The sequence below is a fragment of the Girardinichthys multiradiatus genome, chromosome 1 (assembly GCF_021462225.1).
Source record: "Girardinichthys multiradiatus isolate DD_20200921_A chromosome 1, DD_fGirMul_XY1, whole genome shotgun sequence".
NCBI lineage: Eukaryota > Metazoa > Chordata > Actinopteri > Cyprinodontiformes > Goodeidae > Girardinichthys > Girardinichthys multiradiatus.
Window position 1 is genome coordinate 44307684 of NC_061794.1, and position 10556 is coordinate 44318239.

The 10556-nt window shown below is 46.2% G+C and overlaps 1 protein-coding gene across 2 annotated transcripts in view; it reads right to left on the bottom strand.

Moving 5' to 3' along the window:
* Positions 1-5294, bottom strand: part of nckap5l (NCK-associated protein 5-like) — a 55766-nt gene extending 50472 nt beyond the window's left edge. For both annotated transcript variants that reach the window (XM_047368864.1, XM_047368848.1), the window contains exon 1: positions 5126-5294. The gene's annotated coding sequence lies outside the window, so the exon portion shown is untranslated. The remainder of the gene's footprint in view (positions 1-5125) is intronic.
* Positions 5295-10556: the final 5262 nt, after the last annotated feature.

Sequence of the window (10556 nt, forward strand, 5' to 3'; positions counted from 1 at the left end):
TATCTTGTCAAAATACCTCAAAATGCTCAACCATTATATGCATTTGTCCCACTTTCAGAAATGTATTACTCCAAAACCAAGAGAGGTGACAACACAATCTCTTCAGATTATATTAGAGGGTCATCTATATTATAACCAGAATTAGTATTTCATAATTTTACTGTAAAGGTTTGGAGAAATACACAACTACCCCAACAAAGTACCACAAACGCTTCTTTTTGGTGAGGTCAATGAGATCCTGGGAAGTGGTCTGGACAACTTAAAGTGCAAGAGCATCCAGATCTCCTCGGACCTCTTCTGGACCAGAAACGCCCCTCGCCTGTTGAAGAAGGTACAACAACAGCTCTTCTTCATCAGGAAATTAAACCAGACTCTTCTTCATCTCCTCAGCTGCTGACAGATATCTACAGGGCCACGGTGGAAAGCACTCTGTGTCTCAGCATGACAGTGTGGTGAGGGAACTGCACAGGAGAGGAAGTATCACGGGTTGTGAGGACAACACACAGGATTATGGGATGCCGTCTGCCCGACATAGATTCTGTTTTATACTACACTTGGGGTAGTTGTGTATTTCTCCAAAACTGTACAGTAAAATATAAAATATTTATTCTTTTACATAAAACATGAATGTGAAAGTTGTAAAAATGTAATTAATATAAATGTTCTGTAGGTTACTTTTCTGTTTTCCTCTTATTTTCTCAACCGTTGCCAGGATCGGCGTCCTTTCTGCTCCATTACCGTAAAGCACCTTGTATGACGCTAATCTTTAAGAGAGAGCTGGTGTCGGCTGGCAGGACCGCGTATTTCTGATTTTCGGCTCACTTGACCGCAGTTTTCTTCTGTAGAGTTGATGTCTCCTCACTGAAGCGACGCTGCAAGCCCTGCAGTTCGAGCAGAAGTTCAGAGATGCGGGGGATCACAGTCTGCTGCTTTGGTCAGCGCTAACCAATAGGGAAACGTCTTACAGCGTTCGTCTTTAGGCCCCGCCCAGGATGTTCATGTTTCCAGAACTCAAAATTCGTTGAGTTCAACCAAAAACAGAGAGCGTCAAAACCAAAAAAGCGAGATTCGTAACCAAAGATTTTTGACCTGCGCAAATAAACGTTTGTTTTGCAAATAACTTTTTTCTCTTTGTGAGAAAAAACTCTGAAAGTTTTGATCACAACTTAATATTTTTTGATTGAGATTAGTTTTGTTTTGATTGAATATTATTTTTTTGATTGAGATTAGTTTTTTGTTTGATTGAATAATATTGAGACAAATTTAACTCCATAGCCACACTATCAATTATTTTACTAAATGAAAGGGGGGAAAGTTATATTTTGTCTCTTGTTACAACTGGCAACACAAGCTGCAGAGCATCATCATTAAGTGGAAAATAAAAACCCAAAAAGGTTGCATCATTATTGCTCTTATCTGTTTTAATCTGTGAGACATGAATGCAATAGAGTCACTGAAGAAGAATTTAGGTTTACATTATAAATAAAACTAATCACGTTCAAACATTAAGATCTTTGTTTGAAATGAGCCTTTTATTGATCAGTCTTTGCAGATGTCCTACATGATATCCAGTGTTTATCAGCAGCTGCCCAGAGCAACAAACTGCAACACTAAATCAGCATACAATCTGGAAAATAAAGGAATTAAATGAGGATAAAGCAGCCTGCAAACACTAAAAAATTAATTGAATGTTTCAGCAGATCTTCAGTGAAAGCTAAATATTTTACAGCATAAATTCTTCCCATCTCTGCGAGCTGATTCAGAGGTTCAAACAGTCATCCCACCCTCGTTTCTTCTGAAGCTTGCTCTTTGTTCAGAAAAAAGAAAAACTACAAGACAATGAAAACAACATGAGCACATCTCTGGCGTCAGACCAGCAGTGCAGTGATCATTAAAGCTCAGAACAAAACCCAGACTCTTTAATAACTCCACAACTATTTCACACAAGTCCTAAACCCGGCTTAATCTCCAATTGGCCCAGATATTAATGGCAGTAACAACACATGTGTTACTGGTGATAAAATCCTTTATTAAGTGAAAACAAACTAGGAACAATCCGCTCCTCGTGACAGGGAACCATTGAGAAAACGTACAGTTTTGATTAGAGAAAAGCAGCATTGTTAAAGCACAAAGCAGAAACAGATCCACTCAGATAGAGTCGTTGGCCTGTTTTCTCATCCCTGCTTTACTTCAGGGATAAAATCCTGATGTCTAGTTGAGCTTTGGGAAGCTCTGAAAAGATGTTTTGATATTTATTTCTTAAAGACCTGAACGACGCTTATGGTTAATATGTTTCTCCTTAAGTGAACGGCAACAACTACTGAAAACATGATCTCTTGGACCAAGCTTTAACCCGGAAGCATATCAATCGTCCAAATATACCGATTTAACTTGGATGTCATACCAACTATAATTTTAGTTAACCCTGAACAACTTTAATTACATTTTCTGTACTTCTTGATCCTTGTCATTTTCTATTATCTATTCAGTTTACTGTAAGGAAATGTGATTTTATGACTTAAAAAATAATATCCACCAGCAGGAAGTAAAGTTTTTTCCCTATACTTTAAATTCTGTGAGATTTAAACTAATCAAATATCCCTACTTAAATGCAGATGAACATCCAAGAGGCCCATGGTAAATCTGGAGAAGCTGCAGACATCCACAGCTCAGGTGGGGAAATGTGTCGATTAGGACAATTACTGGTTGTGTAGTGCAAAAATCCGGCTTTTATGGAAGAGTGGAAAGAAGGATACCATTGTTGAAAGAAAAAGTCAAGTTTGCATTTTGCCATGAAGGGGACACAGCAAACATGTGGAATAAGCTGCCCTGGTCAAAGGAGACCAAAACTGAACTTTCTGGCCTAAATACAAAACTATGTGTGTGGTGGAAAACTAACACCCTGAATACACTATCCCCTCCATGAACCATAACAGTGGCAGCATCATGCTGTGGGAACGCCTTTCTTCAGCAAGGACAGGGAAGCTGGTTAGACTGGATGGGAGGATGGTTGGAGCAATCACAAAAGAAACCCTGTTTGACCCTAAAAGAGACTCGGCCTGCTAGAAGGTGGGGATGCAGCAGGACAACAACCATAAACACAACTGGAGCTACAATGAAAGGCTTTAGATCAAAGCAGATTTGTACCTGGCCCAAAGTCCAAACCTAAATCCAATCTGTGGCAAGACTTATGAAATTTATGTTCACAGTAACTCTCCATCTAATCTGAGCTTGAGCTGTTTTCCAAAGAAGAATGTGTAAAAATTTCAGTCTCTAGACATGCAAAGCTGCTAGAGACATACTGCAAAAAAGACTTGTATCTGTATTTGCAGCAGAAGTGGGTTCCACTGGGTTCTGATTCAAAAAGGGACAAATACAAATACAGGTTTTTCAGGTTTTAATTTGTAAAAAGTTTGAAAACCATGCATTATCTTCCTGCCCCTTCACAGCTGTATGTTAGTGTTTGACAATCCCAAAAAAAAACCCTGATTGTAACGTAACAAAATGTGAAAAGGTTAAAAGAACACAGCCACGCTAAAACAATCCTGAAACGACATCCTGCACACCAACAGTGCCACCACCGGGGGCGCAATTGCACACAGACACTGGCTACTGGAACAGACTCATCTTAAGCCTCTAAAACATTTCTGTCAGGATCCCACAAAGGCGAGCCGCCTCTGAGCTCCCTCTGGCCAGTCATGGATCCCAAGTGGAGACGGTAAGATCCCCCACAGCTGGGAGTTTTCAAAAATAAAGCCGGCAGTGCGGCATGAAACTCCGCACTACGTATAAAATCTGTGTCGGAAGTCTCCCTGTACCACATTTTTCAAAACCATAAATAAACCATTCGTCATCACTACATCACTCCCTGGACCCACAACTACCTCCTGTAAAAGCCCCCCAATGTGGGCCTGACTGCCTCACTTGGAAATGCATCAGTCCTTTCACAAAACACACAGAGAGAGCGAAAAAAAAAAAATCACATTAATGCCATCTTGAAGCGTTTTGGAAAATGGGTTTCATATGAGTAGCATTTTTTAGGATATACATTTCAAAGAAATGCTGAAACAGGGCTGCACGGTGGCGCAGTTGGTAGCACTGTTGCCTTGCAGCAAGAAGGTCCTAGGTCTTTCTGGATGGAGTTTGCATGTTCTGCGTGGCCTGGGTTCTCCCAGGGTACTCCGGCTTCCTCCCACAGTCCAAAGACATGCCTGTTAGGTTAATTGGTCACTCTAAAATTGCCCTTAGGTGTATGAATGAGTGTGTGGTTGTTTGTGTGTTGCCCTGCGATGGACTGGCGACCTGTCCAGGGTGAACCCCGCCTCTCGCCCATAGACCGCTAGAGATAGGCACCAGCTTCCCCGCGACCCACTATGGAATAAGCGGTATAGAAAATAAATGAATGAATGAATGCTGCAACACATTCATTCAATCCCACTACAGAAATTCTGTCATGCTTTGGATTTAAATAGGCCACCATCTGATCGCCCCTTTGAAAACCTTCTGGAGACACCCCTGCACAAGGGAAGTGATATTTTTGCATTTTGCTTTTTTTCTTAGAAATGATACAACATTTAAATTCATTCAATATTCAGCAAGTCCTGGGTTCATTTTGCTCTTCACCCCTGCTGCCATGTTTATCAGTGTATTCCTCCTGATTGTGGATCATCTTTCAAAGAGGCGCAGCTGATTTCCTTCATAAATAAGCTGCCTTTTCCTCTGCAGGATGAAACCAGAGCCGCACGGTAGTTCCTTCTCCCTGTTCCTCTTTCTGGGTTTCGAGGCTAAATAAAACATATTTCAGTGGTAAAAGCAGAAACACATCTGATTTGGAGTTGGAAGTGTTGGTCAAATGGTTGTATTTTCTCTTTAAAAACAGGGCCTGCAGACCCAAACACTGCACTGAGATGGGTCTCCTCCGACAGGGAGAGATCTGAAACGCCCTAAAGCTTCTTCCACAACCAGGAGAGACCCGACCAAACGTTTCCTGACAGACATCCATAATAAAACATCATAATGATGCGTTTGACCAGACCTGCACTTCACCGGGGAGTGTCACGGTATTCACGGCCAGACGAACATTTCTCCACAGAAACAGCATTTTTCGTTCCTATATCAAACTCACCTCATTCGGTAGAAGCGCGTCTCCACCGGATCATGGCTGATTTTAGATAAATAAAAAAAATGTTGGTGCTTAAAAGCAGCCTCTGCTCATTGTCGCAGCGGCGGCTCCTCTGCAGCCCGCGGCCGCTGTCCCTTCCTCTTCCTCGGCGTTGTGTTCTGTGTTTGGGTCGGAGGAAAGTGATGTCATTGCATGAAAACTACCCGACCCGCCCCATCCCCCCCCCCCTTTTTCTGAGGCGGCTACAGAACCTGCTAAACAGAACTTGATTGTAAATCTTCGGAACTGGGTCAAGAGTTGGATCGGAAACAGTTTAATACCCGCCGAAAGGACGTGTTGCCTTCAGGAACCCTGCATCTTTTTCCCATTTCTGAAGTCCAGACTCAGCAGTTCATCTGATCTCAGTCAATGTTTGGGACACATTTGATGGCCAAACACAACTATTTGCAGTAAACATGTTTAAAACAAATGTGTATTCTGCAATAATGTTTCTGTAGAGATAAAAAAAAAAAAAAAAAACTACATATCTCTTTGTGTCATTTAGTAACAATGGGAACAAATTATGTGGAGTTCCTCAAGGCTTTATGATCAGGCCACTTTTGTTTGACATCTACATTCTCCTCCAAATTGTTAAACATTAACCAATCTGTTTTTTTTGTCACACTTAAATGTTTCGGGTGAAACTGATTTAATTTAAAGATAAGCACAGTAAATAAAAAAAAATATTTTTCAAATAATTATCTCATTTATTAAGAAAATAATTTTCCTAAATGAGATAATTACTAGTTGATATCTCTCGACCTCCCGCACCAGCGTGGGCTCTGGAACCCATCTCCTTGAGAGGGGTTGGACTCTCTTCTACTCTGGAGTGGCCCACGGGGAGAGGCGGCGGGCTGGTGTGGGTTTGCTTGTTGCCCCCCAGCTCAGCCGTCTCGTGTTGGGGTTTACCCCAGTGGATGAGAGGGTTGTATCCCTGCGCCTTCGGGTTGGGGAGAGGTCTCTGACTATCATTTCAGCCTACGGGCCGAGTGGTAGTGCAGAGTACCCTGCCTTCTTGGCGTCCCTGTCGGGGGTGCTGGATAGTGCCCCTCCCGGGGACTCCATTATTCTGCTGGGGGACTTCAACGCCCACGTGGGGAACGACAGTGACACCTGGAGAGGCGTGATCGGGAGGAATGGCCTCCCCGATCTGAATCCGAGTGGTGTTTTGTTATTGGACTTCTGTGCTAGTCACGGATTGTCCATAACGAACACCATGTTCAAACATAAGGGTGTCCATCAGTGCACTTGGCACCAGGACACCCTAGGCAGGAGGTCGATGATCGACTTTGTTGTCGTATCATCAGACCTTCGGCCGCATGTTTTGGACACTCGGGTGAAGAGAGGGGCTGAGCTGTCCACTGATCATCACCTGGTGGTGAGTTGGATCCGCTGGAGGAGGAGAAAGCCGGACAGACTCGGCAGGCCCAAGCGCATAGTGAGGGTCTGCTGGGAACGCCTGGCGGAGCCCTCGGCCAGGGATGTATTCAACTCCCACCTCCGGGAGAGCTTCGACCAGATCCCGGGGGATGTTGGAGACAGAGAGTCCGAGTGGACCATGTTCTCCACATCTATTGTCGATGCTGCTGCCCATAGCTGCGGCCGTAAGGTCTGCGGTGCCTGTCGTGGCGGCAATCCCAGAACCCGGTGGTGGACACCGGCAGTAAGGGATGCTGTTAAGTTGAAGAAGGAGTCCTATCGGCTGTGGTTGGCTTGTGGGACTCCTGAGGCGGCTGACGGGTACCGTGAGGCCAAGCGTGCTGCGGCCCGGGCTGTGGCAGAGGCAAAAACTCGGGCCTGGGAAGAGTTCGGTGAGGCCATGGAGAAGGACTACCGGTTGGCCTCGAAGCGATTCTGGCAAACCGTCCGGCGCCTCAGGAGGGGGAAGCAGTGCTTTGCCAACACTGTTTATAGTGGGGGCGGGAGACTGCTGACCTCGACTGAGGACATTATCGGGCGGTGGAAGGAGTACTTCGAGGATCTCCTCAATCCTGCCATCACGCATTCCGTGGTGGAAACAGAGGCTGGGGACTCGGGGTTGGATTCTTTCATCACCCAGGCTGAAGTCACCGAGGTGGTTAAAAAGCTCCGCGGTGGCAAGGCTTCGGGGGTGGATGAGATCCGCCCTGAGTACCTCAAGTGTCTGGATGTTGTAGGGCTGTCATGGTTGACACGCCTCTTCAACATTGCGTGGCGGTCGGGGACAGTGCCTCTGGACTGGCAGACTGGGGTGGTGGTCCCCCTTTATAAGAAGGGGGACCGGAGGGTGTGTTCCAACTACAGGGGGATCACACTCCTCAGCCTCCCTGGTAAGGCCTACGCCAGGGTATTGGAGAGGAGAGTCCGACCGATAGTCGAACCTCGGCTTCAGGAGGAACAGTGTGGTTTTCGTCCCAGCCGTGGAACACTGGACCAGCTCTATACCCTCTACAGGGTGCTCGAGGGTTCATGAGAGTTTGCCCAACCGGTTCACATGTGTTTTGTGGACCTGGAGAAGGCATTCGACTGTGTCCCTCGTGATGCCCTGTGGGGGGTGCTCCAGGAGTATGGAATCCGGGGCCCTTTATTAGGGGCCATCCGGTCCCTGTACGAGCGGAGCAGGAGTTTGGTCCGCATTGCCGGCACTAAGTCGGACCTGTTCCCAGTGCGTGTTGGACTCCGGCAGGGCTGCCCTTTGTCGCCGGTCCTGTTCATAACTTTTATGGACAGGATTTCTAGACGCAGCCAAGGGCCGGAGGGGGTCTGGTTTGGGGACCAGTGGATTTCGTCTCTTCTTTTTGCGGATGACGTGGTCCTGCTGGCCCCCTCTAGCCAAGACCTACAGCATGCGCTGTGGCGGTTCGCAGCCGAGTGTGAAGCGGCTGGGATGAGGATCAGCTCCTCCAAGTCCGAGGCCATGGTACTCGACCGGAAAAGGTTGGCTTGTCCTCTTCAGGTTGGAGGGGAGTTCCTGCCTCAAGTGGAGGAGTTTAAGTATCTCGGGGTCTTGTTCACGAGTGAGGGAAGAATGGAGCGGGAGATCGACAGACGGATCGGTGCAGCTGCCACAGTAATGGGGGCGCTGTGCCGGTCCATTGTGGTGAAGAGAGAGCTGAGCCGAAAAGCAAAGCTCTCAATTTACTGGTCGGTCTACGTTCCTACCCTCACCTATGGCCATGAACTTTGGGTCATGACCGAAAGAACGAGATCACGGATACAAGCGGCTGAAATGAGCTTCCTCCGTAGGGTGGCCGGGCACTCCCTTAGAGATAGGGTGAGGAGCTCGGCCATCCGGGAGGAGCTCGGAGTAGAGCTGCTGCTCCTCCACATTGAGAGGAGCCAGTTGAGTTGGCTCGGGCATCTATACCGGATGCCTCCTGGACGCCTTCCTCGGGAGGTGTTCCAGGCACGTCCCACCGGGAGGAGGCCCAGGGGACGGCCCAGGACACGCTGGAGGGACTATGTCTCTCGGCTGGCCTGGGAACGCCTTGGGCTCCCCCTGGAGGAGCTGGAGGAGGTGTCTGGAGAGAGGGACGTCTGGGCGTCTCTGCTGAGTCTGCTGCCCCCGCGACCCGGTCCTGGATAAGCGGAAGATGACGAACGAACGAGATAATTACTCAAATTATTTCAAATTGTGCCACCCTTAGTGAAAACATCTGCCATGAAGTGTTTGGAGTAACTTGGTAGTCTTTTACTATCACGGTCAAGGTCATTTTATTTTCAGAATGGCTTTATTTCAGCCACCATGGAAGGGGTTGGAGCTTTAACCACCATTTAAGGTTGTACCACAGCATCTCACCAACATCAGACAAAATAATCAAATCCCAACAGTCTTTAAATCTGGCTTCCTATTTGGAAAATAATAGATTTTAAAATTGTTAGTTTATAAATGAAAACTGTCTCAGAGTTTATCTGTTCTTTCTTTCTAGGTGAAACGACTAAAGGAGCTACATCCATTAACATTTACAGGTCCTTCTCAAAATATTAGCATATTGTGATAAAGTTCATTATTTTCCATAATGTCAAGATGAAAATTTAACATTCATATATTTTAGATTCATTGCACACTAACTGAAATATTTCAGGTCTTTTATTGTCTTAATACGGATGATTTTGGCATACAGCTCATGAAAACCCAAAATTCCTATCTCACAAAATTAGCATATCATTAAAAGGGTCTCTAAACGAGCTATGAACCTAATCATCTGAATCAACGAGTTAACTCTAAACACCTGCAAAAGATTCCTGAGGCCTTTAAAACTCCCAGCCTGGTTCATCACTCAAAACCCCAATCATGGGTAAGACTGCCGACCTGACTGCTGTCCAGAAGGCCACTATTGACACCATCAAGCAAGAGGGTAAGACACAGAAAGAAATTTCTGAACGAATAGGCTGTTCCCAGAGTGCTGTATCAAGGCACCTCAGTGGGAAGTCTGTTGGAAGGAAAAAGTGTGGCAGAAAACGCTGCACAACGAGAAGAGGTGACCGGACCCTGAGGAAGATTGTGGAGAAGGGCCGATTCCAGACCTTGGGGGACCTGCGGAAGCAGTGGACTGAGTCTGGAGTAGAAACATCCAGAGCCACCGTGCACAGGCGTGTGCAGGAAATGGGCTACAGGTGCCGCATTCCCCAGGTCAAGCCACTTTTGAACCAGAAACAGCGGCAGAAGCGCCTGACCTGGGCTACAGAGAAGCAGCACTGGACTGTTGCTCAGTGGTCCAAAGTACTTTTTTCAGATGAAAGCAAATTCTGCATGTCATTCGGAAATCAAGGTGCCAGAGTCTGGAGGAAGACTGGGGAGAAGGAAATGCCAAAATGCCAGAAGTCCAGTGTCAAGTACCCACAGTCAGTGATGGTCTGGGGTGCCGTGTCAGCTGCTGGTGTTGGTCCACTGTGTTTTATCAAGGGCACGGTCAATGCAGCTAGCTATCAGGAGATTTTGGAGCACTTCATGCTTCCATCTGCTGAAAAGCTTTATGGAGATGAAGATTTCATTTTTCAGCACGACCTGGCACCTGCTCACAGTGCCAAAACCACTGGTAAATGGTTTACTGACCATGGTATCACTGTGCTCAATTGGCCTGCCAACTCTCCTGACCTGAACCCCATAGAGAATCTGTGGGATATTGTGAAGAGAACGTTGAGAGACTCAAGACCCAACACTCTGGATGAGCTAAAGGCCGCTATCGAAGCATCCTGGGCCTCCATAAGACCTCAGCAGTGCCACAGGCTGATTGCCTCCATGCCACGCCGCATTGAAGCAGTCATTTCTGCCAAAGGATTCCCGACCAAGTATTGAGTGCATAACTGTACATGATTATTTGAAGGTTGACGTTTTTTGTATTAAAAACACTTTTCTTTTATTGGTCGGATGAAATATGCTAATTTTGTGAGATAGGAATTTTGGGTTTTCATG